At 36.5% G+C, this 14,966-nt stretch overlaps 1 long non-coding RNA gene across 1 annotated transcript; it reads left to right on the top strand.

Annotated features, from left to right (window-relative positions):
* The first annotated feature begins 1,815 nt into the window (after nt 1-1,815).
* On the top strand, nt 1,816-14,437 carry LOC134484085 (uncharacterized). The gene is made up of 3 exons (XR_010061439.1): nt 1,816-2,011; nt 10,659-10,794; nt 13,866-14,437. It is a non-coding gene; the product is annotated as an uncharacterized LOC134484085 (long non-coding RNA).
* The last annotated feature ends 529 nt before the right edge of the window (nt 14,438-14,966 follow it).

Below are 14,966 nucleotides of genomic sequence, written 5' to 3'. Positions count from 1 at the left end.
ACTCTTTTTCTCAAGAAGTAAAGGTCCTGAAGAAGAAAGGAAAAACAAGTATTGTGTCCCTAATTCAAGGTAAACTCCTCCATGCTTTGGATAAATATAGTGCAGTTTGTCTGACACTGATATTTGCTAGAGAGAAGTGTTTCTATTTGAGACTTCAATAACTCAGTCTTTCCACTAGTATTACTCTACCACTTCAGATTTCCAAATCAATATTTGTGATCACTTTGCAGGTTTCTTTTCTATTATATCATTCATTTTTTTTATATTTAAGCAAAATTTATTGCTTTTTAACTAGATGTTTCTATATATACATTTAAAATATTATTTCCTTTCCCAGTTTCCTACAAGTTCCATTTCTTCTTCCCTAATAAGCCTTTGTGCTGCATGACATTCCCTTGAACTGGGAGACAAACTAGGGAGGACAAGGGCTTCTCTTTACTATGTTGACCAAAAAGGCCAACCTCTGAAACATATGGATTTGTAGTCATAGGTCAGTCCATGTACTTTCTCTGTATATTGGTCTAGTATAAAAAGCTCTGGTTCACTAACATCATTGTTCTTATGGGGTTTAAAGCAACTTCAACTCTTCTAATCCTTTCTCAAAATTTAACAAAAAGTCTGTTTTCAGGTTACTGGTGTGCTACCAGCATTCACTTCTTGTGTCTCTCAGTAAATATCTATATCCAGTTCCTTGCAGAATGCACTTCCTACTTTCATTAATCTTATCTAGTTTTTTTTTTCTTTTTTTTTTTTGTCTGATGTATACATATATACTTTTGGTGGCTCTTACACCAATGAAGTTAATTGGAATATTAACATGGATTCTGACCAACTATGTCAAGAATATAGAATTCAAAAATGACAATTTCAAAGAGACACCCGCTGTTTTTATGAACGTATTGAAGTAGACTTTATTTTTTCTCTTTTATTCGGAGTTGGGGACCGAACCCAGGGACTTGTTCTTGCTAGGCAAGCATTCTCCATTGAGCTAAATCCCCAAACCTGAAGTAGACGTTTAACTGGTCCTTAAGTCAATCTTTTCCCTGCACATCATCCAGTATCTTACATTTACCTGAAGAAAGAATCATGGTAAATCATCCTAAACCCTGAAGTCTGGCCATGGGAACACTGGAAGCTAGATAGTGTAGTACTGATATCAAATGGGACAAGAAACAGAATTCAATAGTCCATGTTGTCCTTTGCTCTCCTGATGTCTCGTAATTTTTTGATAAAATAAGAATTTGGGAGATTACCATTTGAAGTAGGTACACAGAATTTACACTAATATACTTACTCTGTAGCTGGGCAACATTTGTGACCATATCATTCCAGAAAATGGTATTCGAAACAGAATTTTTGAGTACACTGAGAAATATTTATAAAGTCCCTTATCAAGGAATTTTCAATAAGTAATTGAAATACAATACTCAGTCAATTATATGATGGTAGGGAAAATACTGGCCATTGGGAAACTGAAAAAACCTAGAAAATTAAACTGTATGTCACAGGAATGTACCTGGGAATAAAAATATTATCTAGAAGAATCTCCTACACTCCATGTTCCTAAATCTTTTTCACCCATGCCAAGCCCCACAGCATGTAACCACTAGTGAAACAGAGACAAGTCTGTAGGTTTAGAGAGAAGGAGCATATAAAGGAGTCACAGGAGACATACCTGGAAAGTGCAAACTTGAATCTTTTCAATGTAAGGAAAGAGTTCAGCACATAGGCCATGACAGTTTTCAGTGACATCATCATTAGGCCCACCCTGAAAACTCTCATGTTACTTGGAGAACACTAGCTTCTTCTGTGATGTCACAAGTGTTCTGACTGCAACTGCCTCTGAGATATTCTTTCAGTACCTTTAGGATTTACTAATTGGCCTCTACTTCAGAGCAAATTTGGGAGTGATAACAAAGAGAATGAAGAGAACAGGAATAGTTAGAAGAAGCTGGACTTCTGGCTTGGTATAAAAAAGAAGGAAGAAAGATGTGGTGCTTTGGAAAGCTCAGTGAGTCTTTTGTAGGTGTTAAGTGGTTTTGCTGAAGACATAGCCTTGATCTGAGTCTTCCACATAAGGGAATGAGGAGCTGGGAGACTCTCTAAAGCATCTGTACTTCTCCGTTCTCATATGCACTTCTCTGTTCTTATGGTTCCTTGAAGTCAGAGAGTTTATATCATTAATTTCTTTATACCAAAAGCCAAGTGTTGTGAAGTTCATAGTTATTTTCATGAGATATCATGACCTTTAGTCTTTTTGTCAAGAAGGAAAGGTCCTAAGGAAGAAGGGAAAAATAAGTATTGTATCCCTAGCTCTGAGTAAACTCCTCCATGCTTTGGATACCTATAGTGCAGTTTGTGTCTGACACTGATATCTGGAATAGAGAAGTACTTGTAGTTGAGACATCATCATCTCAGTCTTTCCACTAGTATTACTCTGAATAACACTTCAGATTTCTGCGTCAGCTTGAAATTTACTAGGCAGCTTTCTTTCTTTTATATCACTCTTTTTTTTTATTTTTTAGCAAAATTTATTGATTTTTTATCAGGATGTTTCTATATTTACTTTTAAAATATTATTTCCTTTCCCAGTTTCCTGCCCACAATGCATTCACTTGAACTGGGAGACAAAGTAGGGAATACAAGGGCTTCTCTTTCCAATGTTGCCTAAAAAGTCAATCTTCTGCCACATATGCATTTGGAGCCATAGGTTATTCCATGTACTTTCCTTGTATATCGGTCTTTTATGAGAAAGCGCTGGTTCACTGGCATTGTTGTTCTTCTTGGGTTGAAAGCACCTTCAGCTCTTCTAATACTGTCTCAAACTTTACCAACGAGAGGTCTGTTTTCAGTTCATTGGTTTGCTACTTGCATTCACTTCTGTATTTCACATGCTGTATCTGTTTCTTTCAGGAAGTATCTAAATCCAGGTCCTTGCAGAATGCACTTCTTTCATCAATCTTACCTAGTTTCTTGGCTGATGGATACAAATATAGTTTTGGTGGCTCATACACCTATTTTGTCAAGGGGAATGTTCACATGGATTCTGCCCAACTATGTCAAGAATGTAAAATTAAGAAATGGCAATTCAAATAGAGTCCCTCCTGTTTTTATGAACCTATTGAAGTAGACATTTATCTGGTCCTCAAGACATATTTCCTCCTGCACTTCATCCAGTATCTTAGGATTGGCCTGAACAAAGAATCATGGCAAAACATCCTAAACCATAAATTCTGGCCATGGGAACACTTGAAGCTAGATAGTGTAGTACTGACATCAAATGGGACTTAATAACCGAATTCAATAGTCCATGTTGTCCTTTGCTTTCCTGATGTCTAGTAATTTTTCGTTAAAATAAGGATTTGGCAGTTTATCATTTTAAGCAGGTATACAGTATTTACACAGTTATACTCACTCTATAGCTGGGCCCATGTTGTGACCAAAATCATTGCAGAAATTGGAATTGAAAAACAGAATTATTGAGTACACATTGAGGAATATTTACAAAATCCCCTATCAAGGAATTTACAATAAGAAATTGAAATACAATATTCATTCAACTACAGGTCTGTAGAGAAAATACTGGCCTTTGGGAAACAGAGAAATCTCAGAAAATTGAACTGTATGTCACAGTAATGAACCTGGTAATAAAATTTATCTAGAATTATCTCCTGCACACCATGTTCCTAAATCTTTTCTACCCATGCCAATTCCCTGTCAAACTTTCTCCATTCAGAAAATGTAACCACTAGTGAAGCAGAGAGAAGTCTCTACTTTTAGAGTGATGGGTTAGAGTATAGGTTTCCACTGTGTCACAGGAGACATACCTGGAAACTGAAAACTTGTATATGGTCAATATAATGAAAGGTGTTCAGCAGGTAGGCCACGACAGTTCTCAGAGACATCATCATTAGGACCACCCTGAAAACTCTCTTGTAACCTGGTGAGTCATAGCTTCTTCTGTGATATCACAACTATTGTAGTGACAGCAACTGCCTCTCAGATATTCCTGCAGTACCTTTAGGGTTTACTAATATCCTCTAATTCATAGCAAATTGGGGTGTGATAACAAACAGATTGAAGAGATTATAAATGGGGAGAAGGAAGCTGGCTTTCTGTCTTGGTATAAAAAATAATGAAGAAATATGTGGTCCTTTGGAAAGCTCATTGAGTCCTTGGTATGTGGTGAGTGGTATCGCTGAAGAGATAGCCTTGATCTGAGTCTTCTATATAAGGGAATCAGGAGCTGGGGGAATCTCAGAAGCATCTGTACTTCCCTGTTCTTATAGTTCCTGAGGGATTATATCCTTCATCTCTTTATTCCAAAAGCCAAGTGTTGTGAAAGGCACAGTTGTTTTCCTGAGAGCTCATGACCTTTACTCTTTTTGTCAAGAAGAAAAGGTTCTAAGGAAGAAGGATAAAACAAGTATTGTGTCCCTAACTCAAGGTAATCTCCACCGTGCTTTGGAAACCTAGAGTGCATTTTGTGTCTGACACTGATATTTGGGAGAGAGACATGCTTCTCGTTGAGACTTCATCATCTCAGTCTTTCCACTACTATTACTATGACTACGACTTCAGCTTTCCGAGTCAATAATTGTGATGACTTTGCATCTTTATTTTCCTCTATATCTGCATTTTTTATATTTTAGCAAAATTAATTCCTTTTTAACTAGATGTTTCTCTATATATATGTGTATATATATATATTGAAAATACATTTTCCTTTCCCAATTTCCTGACCATAAGTTCCTGAACCCATTCCATTGCCTTTCTTCTCTATCCATCCTTTTTGCCTCATGACATTCCTTCCAACTGGGAGATAAAATATGGAAGAAACGTGCCTCTTTTTCCAATGTTGCCCAAAAAGGCCATCCTCAGCAACATATGCATTTGGAGCCATAGATCAGTCCATGTCCTTTTTTTGTATGTTGGTCTAGTAAGCAAAAGATCTGATTCACTGTCATAGTTGTTCTTATGGGGTTGAAAGCACACTCAGCTCTTCTAATCCTTTTTCAAAATTTAACAACAAGAGGTACATTTTCAGGTCACTGGTTTGCTACCAGCATTCACTTTTGTATTTGACATGATATATCTGTGTCTCCCCCTAAATATTTATATCCAGTTCCTGGCAGAATGCATTTTGTACCTTCATCAATTTTATCTAGCTTTGTTGGCTGATGTATACATATACATACATACATACATACATATATATATATATATATATATATATATATATATATATATATGGTGAATCCTACACCTAAGTGGTTAAGTGGAAAGTTAACATGGATTCTACCCAACTATGTCAAGAATGTAGAATTCACAAATGACAATTTCAAATAGACTCTCTTCTGTTATTATGAACCTATTGAAGTAGACATTTAACTGGTCCTGAAGACATATTTCTCCCTGCCCCTCGTCCATTATCTTACGTTTGGCCTTAAGAAAGAAACATGGTAAATCATCCTACCCTCAAGTCTGGTCATGCAAACACTGGAAACTGGATAGAGTATACAGGAATGACCTGTGAATAAAAATATTGTCTAGAAGAACTTCCTACACTCTGGACTTTCCTGTTCTTATGGTTCCTGGAAGACAGTGTGTTAATATCATTCATTCCTTTATTCCAAAAGTCAAGTGATGTGTAGGGCATATTTGTTTTCCTGAAAAATCATGACCTTTACCCTTTGTCAAGAAGAAAAGATCCTAAGGAAGAATGGAAAAAGAAGCATTGTGTGCTTAGGTCCGAGTAAACTGCATGCTTTGGATACCTATAGTGCAATATGTGCTGACACTGATATTTGGAAGAAAGAAGTGCTTCTAGTTGAGACTTCATCATCTCAGACTTTCTACTAGTATTACTCTGACTACCACTTCAGATTTCTGAGTCAATATGTGTGATTACTTGTCACTTTCTTTTCTTTTATATCATTTTTTTTATTTTTTAGCAAAATATATTGATTTTTTAAAATTGGATCTCTATATTTACATTTAAAATATTATTTCCTTTCCCAGCTTCCTGCCCATAAGATCCCTAACCGTTCCATTTCTTTCTTCTCTAAACAGCCTTTCTGCTGCTTGACCTTCCCTTAAACTGGGAGACAGACTAGGGCTGACTAAGGGCATCATCTCCATTTTTGTCCAAAAAGCTCATCCTCTCCCACATATGCATTTGGAGCCATAGGACAGTCCATGTAAATTCTTTGTTTATTGGTCTGGTATGTGAAGACTCTTGTTCATTATCATTGTTGTTCTTATGGGGTTGAAAGCACCTTCAGCTCTTCTAATCCTTTTTCAATATTTACCTACAAGAGTTCCGTTTTCAGTTCAATGGTTTGCTATTAGCATTCACTTCTTTATTTGTCATGCTGTATTTGTGTCTCTCAGTAAATATCTATATCCAGTTCCTGGAAGAATGCACTTCTTACCTTTATCAATCTTATCTAGTTTTGGTTGCTGATGTTTAAATATAATTTGGTGGCTTCTACACTTATGTTGTTAAGTGGAAAGTTAACATGGATTCTCCCCAACAATGTCAAGAATGTAGAAGTCACAAATGACAATGCAAATAGACTCCCTCCTCTTTTTATGAACTTATTGAAATATACATTTAACTGGTCCTCAAGCCATTTTTCTCCCCTGCCCATCATCTGGTAGATTACGTTTGCTCTTAAGAAAGAATCATGGTAAAACATCCTAAACACTCAAGTCTGGCCATGTGAACACTGGAAGATAGATCGGGTAGTACTGACATCAAATGGGAATAGAGAAGCAAATTCAATAGTCCATGTTGTCCTTTGCTTTCCTGATGTCTGGTAATTTTTCGATAAAATAAGGATTTGGGAATTCATCATTCATCATTTGAAATAGGTCACAGAATTTACACTGTTATACTCACTCTATACCTGGGCCACCTTTGTGACCTAAATCATTTCAGAAAATTTAATTGGAAAACAGATTTTTTGATTACACATTGAGGAACATTTACAAAGTCCCCTATCAAGGAATTTACAGTAAGAAATTGAAATACAATATTCATTCAATTAAAGGTCTGTAGAGAAAATACTGGCCTTTGGGAAAGAGTGAAAACCCAGAAAATTGAACTGTATGTCTCAGGAATCAACCTGGGAATAAAAATATTATCTAGAAGAATCTCCTACACTCCATGTTCCTAAATCTTTTCTACACATGCCAAACCCCTGTCTAACTTTCTGCATTCAGAGCATGTAACCACTAGTGAAGCAGAGAGAAGACTCTACTTTAGAGTGATGTAGTAAGTACAGGTTTCCACTGTGTTACAGGAGACATACCTGGTAAGGGCACGCTCGAATCTGGTCAATGAAGGAAAACTGTTCAGCAGGTAGACCATGGCAGTTCTCAGTGACATTATCATTAGGATCTCCCTGAAAACTCTCTTATAACCTGGTGAACCATAGCTCCTTCTGTTGTCATGAAAGCAAATGCCTCTCAGATTTTCCTTCACTACCTGTAGAGTTTACTAATTGGCCTCTAATTCTGTAGAATTTGGGAGTGAGAACAAAGAGGTTGAAGAGATATGAAATAGGGAGAAGGAAGCTGGCCTTCTGTCTTGGTATAAAAACAAGGAAGAAATATGTGGTCCTTGGGAAAGCTTAGTGTGTCCTTGTTAGGTGTTTAGTGGTATCTCTGAAGATATAGGCTTTATCTGTGCCTTCCACATAAGGGAATCAGTAGCTGGGAGCCTCTCAAAAGCATCAGGACTTCCCTGTTCTTATGCTTCCTGGAAGTCTGAGAATTTATATCATTCATTTCTTTATTCCAAAATTCAAGTGTTGTGAAGGGCACAGTTGTATCCTTGACAGGTCATGGACTTTATACTTTTTGTCAGAAAGAGAATGTTACTAAGAAAGATGGAATGGACAAGTATTGTGTCCTCATCTCAGAGTAAACTCTTCTATGTTTTGGATTCCTATATTGCAGTTTCTGTATGACACTTCTATCTGGGAGATCACAGTGCTCTAGTTCAGACCTCATCATCTCAGTCTTTCCTCTAGTATTACTCTGACTATCATTTTAGATATCCAAGTCAATAGGTATGATTATTTGGCAGTTTTCTTTTATATCGTTCATTGTTTAGCAAATTTTATTTCTTTTCTAAACTGGATGTTTCTATATTTAAATTTAAAATGTTATTATCTTTCTCAGTTACCTGCCCATAACATCCCTAACTAGCCCCCCTCCCCTTCTTCTATAACCCTCTTTACTACCCCTTGACATTACCTTGAACTTGGAGTCAAACCTAGGGAGGACCAAGGACTTCTCCTTCCATTGGTGCTCACCAAGTCCATCCTCATCCACATATGCAGTTGTATACATAGCTCTGTCCATGTACATTCTTTGAATATTGGTCTAGTTTCAGAAAGCTCTGGTTCATTGGCATTGTTGTTCTTATGGTGTTAAAGCCCCTTCAGCTCTTGTATCTTTCCTCAAAATCTACCAACAAGAAGTCCATTTTCAGTTCACTGGTTTGTCACTAGCATTCACTTCTGTATTTGGCATAATCTAGCTGTGTGTCTCAGGAAATATCTATATATGATTCTTCGCAGAATGCACTTCCTATCTTCATCAATTTTGTCTAGTTTTGGTGGCTGATGTATACATAATTACTTTTGCTGGCTCCTATAGCTTTCAGTTTAGCTGGAATTTTAACATGGATTCTGCGCATCTAGGTCAAGACTCTAGAATCCACAAATGGCAACGCCAAATAGACTCCATACTGTTCTTTTGAATCTATTGAAATTGAGGCTTCACTGGTCCTCAAGTCATTCCTCTCCCTACCCAGCCTCCTATATCTTATGTTTGGCCTTAATAACAAATCATGGAAAAATATCCAAAACCCTCAAGTATGGCAATGAAACACAGGAAGGTAGATATTGCAGATCTGATATCAAATGAGACTAGAGAACCAAATCCTATAGTCCATGTGGTACTTTCCTTTATTGATGTCTGGTAATATTTGGATACAATAATTATATGGGAGTGTGTCATTTGAAGTACGTACACAGTATTACACTGGTATACTTTCTCTATAGTTGGGCCCACTTTGTTGCCAAAATCATTGCAGAAAATGGATTGGAAAACAGAATTTTTGAGTACACTTTCAGGAATATTATAAAGTCCCCTATCATTGAATGTACAACAAGAAAATATAATATAATATTCATTCAACTAAAGGAGTATAAGAAAAATCCTAGTATTTGGAAAACAGAGATATCTGAGAAAATTGAACTGTAGGCCATAGGAATGGACCTGGGAAAAATTATTATCCAGAAGAATCTCCTCCACTCCAGGTTCCTAAATCTTGTCCACCTATGCCAAGCCCCTTACTATGACTCTCCATTCAGAGCATGTAACCAATAATGAAGCCAGGAGAATTCCATATATATATATATATATATATATATATATATATATATATATATATATATATATATACACTATATCTATATACACTATATCTATATATAGTATATCTATATATCTGGTTCCTGGAAGCATGCACTTCTTAGCTTCAACAATCTTTCTAGTTTTGGTGGCAGATATGTTTATCTATCTGTATCTGTATCTGTATCTGTATCTGTATCTGTATCTGTATCTGTATCTGTATCTGTATCTATCCATCTATATCTATCTGTATCTATATCTATCTATCTATCTATCTATATCTCTATCTATCTATCTATCTATGTCTATGTCTATGTCTATGTATCTATCTATCTATCTATCTCTATCTCTATCTCTATCTCTATCTATATCTATATATATATATATATATATATATATATATATATATATGGCTCCTTCAGCAATGATGTTAGATATGGATTTGAACAAATAGGTCAAGAATGTAGAATTCACAAATGCCAAATAGACTTCCTCCTGTTCTTATGAATCTATTAAGGTTGAGGTTTCCCTAGACCTAAAGCCATTCCTCTCCTTGCCCTTCCTCCGGAATTTTGTTTTCCTTGAAGAAAGAACCCAAACATCCAAAACCTGCAAGTCTAGCACTGGGAAAACAAAAAGTTAGATATTCCAGAACTGAAACTTAATCAGACTTGAGAATCGCATTCTGTACTCCATGTTGTCCTTTGCTATACTGATATCTGGTAATTTTTGGATAAAATAAGGATTTTTGAGTTTATCATTTGAAGTAGGTACACAATATATACACTGTTATATTCACTCTATATGTGGGTCCCCTTTGCTTCCGAAATCATTGCAAAAAATTTAATTCATTAACAGAATTTTTGAGTATACACTCAGGAATATACATAAAGTCCCCTATCAAGGAATGTACAATAAGAAAGTGAAATACAGTGTTGGGGATTTAGGTCACTGTTAGAGCGCTTGCCTAGCAAGCTCAAGGCCCTGCTTTAGTCCCCAGCTCCAATAAGAAGAAAAAGAGTAAATGTAATAGAATATTCACTTAATTAAATGTCTGTATGGAAAATACTGGCCATTGGGACACAGAGAAAACCTAAGAAATTGAACTTTATGTCACAGGAATGGACCTGGAAATATATTTATTATGCAGATGAATCTCCTCCACTCCATGTTCCTAGATCTTTTCTACCAATTGCAAGCCCCTGACTAACTTTCTCCATTCATTGCAGGCAACCACTAATGAAGCACAAAGAACTCTCTAATTTTAGAGTGATGTAGTAAGGAAAGGTTTCCACAGCGTTACAGGAGACTATCCTTGAAAGAGCACCGCCAAATCTGGTCAATGTAAAGATAGCTTTTTAGCAGGTAAGTCATTGCAGTTCTCAGTGACATTATCATTTGTCCCTCCCTGAAAAAAATATCTTGTATCCTGGAAAGCCATGGTTTCTTCTGTGATGTCACAAGTGCTGTTGTGTATGCATCTGCATCTCTGATATTCCTTCAGTACCTCTAGGGTTTACTAATTGGCCTATAGTTCAGAGTAAACAGCCTTTGGGAAGGTGACCAAACAGGATGAAGAGGTCAGAGATGGGGATAAGGAAGCTGGCCTTCTGTCTTGGTATATAAAAAAGGAAGAAATACTTGGGCCATGGGAAATATACATGAGTCCTGGGTAGGGGCTGTGTGGGTTAGCTGAAGAGACAGCCTGGATCTTAGTCTTCCACATATGCAAATCTGGAGCTGGGATTCTCTCAGAATTATCTGGTCTTCCCTGCTTGTTATGGTTCTGGGAATCTGAGAGTTTATATCACTAATTTCTTTATCCCAAAAGCCAAATGTTGGGAAGGGCTCTGTTTTCCTGAGAGCTCATTAATTTTATTCTTTTTGCCCATCCTAAGGAAGAAGGGAAAGGTCATTATTGTATCTTCAGCTCAGTGTAAACTCCTCCATGCTGTGGATTCCTACAGTGTACATGTTGTGTCTGACACTGATATATGGGAGAGAAAATGCTTCTAGTTGAGAATTCATCATCTCTGTCTTTCAACTAGTATTACTCTGTCTACCATTCATTGACAGTGACTCTTTATGTTTCTTAGTTATTAGCGGTGATTAGCAGGCAGTTTTCTTTTCTATAATTTCATTTATTTTGAACATGTTTTTTGCTTCTTTAATTGGATACTTCTATATTATCTTTTCCAGTTTCCTGTCCATAAGATCTCTAAGCAGTCCCCATCCAATTCCTATAAAACCACCCTTACCGCCCCTTGACATTCCCATAAACTGGGAGCTAAACCTAGTGAGGAAACCAAAGGGCTTCTCCTTCCATTGGTGCCCAAAAAGGCCATCCTCTGCTACAAATTCAGTTGGAGCCTTAGGTCTGTCCATATACATTGTTTGAATATTGGTTTAGTACCTGAAATCTCTTGTTACTTGGCATTGTTGTTCTTGTGGTGTTTAATGCCCCTTCAGCTCTTGTAATCATTTCTCAAAATCTACCAGCAAGAGGTCCGTTCTCAGTTCACTGGTTTGCCACAAGCTTTCATTTCTGTATTGGACCTACTCTAGCTGTGTCTCTCAGGAAAGTTCTATATCCTGTTCCTGGAGGCATGCACTTCTTAGCTTCAACAGTCTTATCTAGTTTGGTGGCATATATATATATATATATATATATATATATATATATATATATATATATATAGGCTCATACAGCCTTGAGATTAGGTGGAATTTTAACATGGATTCTTTGGAACTACCTCAATTATTTAGAATCTACAAATGAAAATACCAAATAGACTTCCTCCTGTTCTTATGAAACTAGTGATGTTGAGGTTTCCCTGGACCTCAAGTCATTGCTCTCCCTGCACAACCTCCTGAATTTTATATTTTATCTGAAGAAAGAACCATCGTAAAACATCCAAAAACCTGAAGCCTGACACTGGGAACACAGGAAGGTATATATTAGAGAACTGACATCTAAAGGTATTACAGAACCTCATTCTCTTGTCCATGTTGTACTTTGCTTTACTGATGTCTCATAATTTTTGGATAAAATAAAGATTTGTTTACCATCTGAAGTAGGTACGGAGTATTTTCACTGATATATTCACTCTATAGCTGGGCCTCTTTGTTGCTGAAAACACTGCTCTGCCACAAACATTCACTTCTGTATTTGGCATGCTATAGCTGTGTATGTCAGGAAAGACCTATATTGGTTCCTAGCAGCCTGCCCTTATTAGGTTCATCAATATTATCTAATTTTGGTGGCTGATATATCCATCTGTCCTTCAATCTATCTATCTATCTATCTATCTATCTATCTATCTATCTATCTATCTATCTACTTATCTATGTATCTATCTATCTCTGTATATGTATCTGTATCTATATCTATATCTACATCTATCTATAACTATATATTTCTATATCTATATCATCTATATCTATCTATATCTATTTATATCTGTATCTATATTTATATATTTTTGTATCTATCCTATCTTTATCTCTCTCTCTCTCTCTCTATATATATATATATATATATATATATATAGAGAGAGAGAGAGAGAGAGAGAATATATATATATATATATATATATATATATATATATTTTTGGCGCCTACTGCTATGAGGGTAGGTGGAATTTTAACATGGATTCTTTGCAAGTAGGGCAAAAATGAGGAGTCCACAAATGATAATGCCAAATAGACTCCCCATTGTTCTTATTAACCTTTTGAAGTTGAGGTTTCACAGGACATCAAGCTATTCCTCTCACTGCCCATCCTCCTGAACCTTATGTTTGTCCTGAAGAAAGAATCATGATAAACATGCAAATCCCTCAATTCTGTGCCTGGAAACATAGGAAGGTAGATATTAGAGAATTGTTATCTAATGGGACTACAGAACCACATTCTATAGTCCATGTTTTACTTTTCTTTACAGATCTCTGGTAATTTTTGGATTAAAAAAAAAGGATTTGGTAGTTTATAATTTGCAGTAATTACAGAGTATTTACACTGTTATATTCACTCTTTGCCTTGGCCTTCATTCTTGTCAAAATCATTACAAGAATATTGAATTCGAAAACAGAATTTTTGAGTACATATTCAGGAATATATATATTCCCTATGTGCCCTATCAAGGAATTTACAGTAAGAAAATGAAATACAATATCCACTCAATAATAGGGCTGTAGGGAAAATCCTTTCCTTTGGGAAATAGAGAAAACCTAGGAAATTGAACTGAATGTAACAAGAATGGACTTTGGATTAGAATTATTATCCAGAAGAATCTCCTCCCTTCCATGATCCTAGATCTTTTCTACCCATGACAAGCCTCTGAATAAGTTTCTCCATTCAAAGCATGTAACCACTAATGATGCTAAAAGAAGTCTCTATTTTAGAGAGATGAATACATAAAGGTTTCCACTGTTTCACAGGAGACACTCCTTGAAGGGGCACCCTCAAATCTGGCCATTAAAGAAAGAAGTTCAGCAGGTAGGCAATGGCAGTTCATAGTGACATCACCATTTGGCCCTCCCTGAAAAATCTCTTGTACCCTGGAGTGCACTAGATTCTTCTGTAATGTCACAAGTGTTGTCATCACAGCCTGGCCTAAGGGTTATTCCTTCTGTAACTCTAGGTTTATTAATTAGCCTCTCATTCAATGTAAACAGTCATTTGGGAGGGAGAAAAAAAGGATGAAGAGATCCAAGAAGGGGAGAAGGCAGCTGGCCTTCTGTTTTCGTAAAACAAAAAATGAAGAAATATGCCATCCGTGGGAACATTCAGAGAGTCCTGGGTAGGGGCTGAGTGGATTTGCTGAAGAGAAGCCTTGATCTTATCCTTCACGTATCAGAAACAGGAGCTGGGAGCCTCTGAGAAGAATCTGGACTTCCCTGTTGTTATGATACCAGGAAGTCAGAGCGTTTATATCATTTATTTATTATTCCAAAAGCCAGGTGTTGGGAAGTGTACAGTTGTTTTCCTGAGAGCTCACGCCTTTACTTTTTTTGCCCAGAAGAAAATAGTCCTAAGGAAGGAGCTAAAGACAAATATTGTGTCCTCTGCTCAGAGGAAATTCCCCCATGCTTTGCATTCCTGTAGAGCAGATTGAGTCTGACACTGATATCGTGCTTCTAGTTGAGACTTCATGATCTCAGTCTTTCCACTAGTATTACTCTGACTCCCATTCCCTGAAGGTGACCCTTTAGATTTCTGAGACAATTGGTGACATTAACTTGCAGTTTTCCTTTCTTTTATTTCTTTCATTTTTCTTTATTTTTTACTAAATTTTATTGCTTTTTTTAACTGAATGTTTCTACATTTACATTTCAAATGTTTTTTTTTTTCTTTCCCAGTTTTCCTTTCTGTAAGACTCCTAACCTGTCCTCCTACCCTTCTTGTATAACCTCCCTTACTGCACCTTGACATTCCCTTGAACGGGGAGTCAAACCTAGTTTGGTAAAACGGCTTCTCCTTATTTTGGTGCCGAACAAGGCCATTCTCTGCTACATATGCAGTTGGAGTCATTGGTCTAT

The sequence above is a fragment of the Rattus norvegicus genome, chromosome X, assembly GCF_036323735.1.
Source record: "Rattus norvegicus strain BN/NHsdMcwi chromosome X, GRCr8, whole genome shotgun sequence".
In the NCBI taxonomy this organism is placed as follows: Eukaryota; Metazoa; Chordata; class Mammalia; order Rodentia; family Muridae; genus Rattus; species Rattus norvegicus.
The sequence above is the reverse complement of the archived record's forward strand: the minus strand, read 5'-3'. Positions and strand labels throughout refer to the sequence as shown.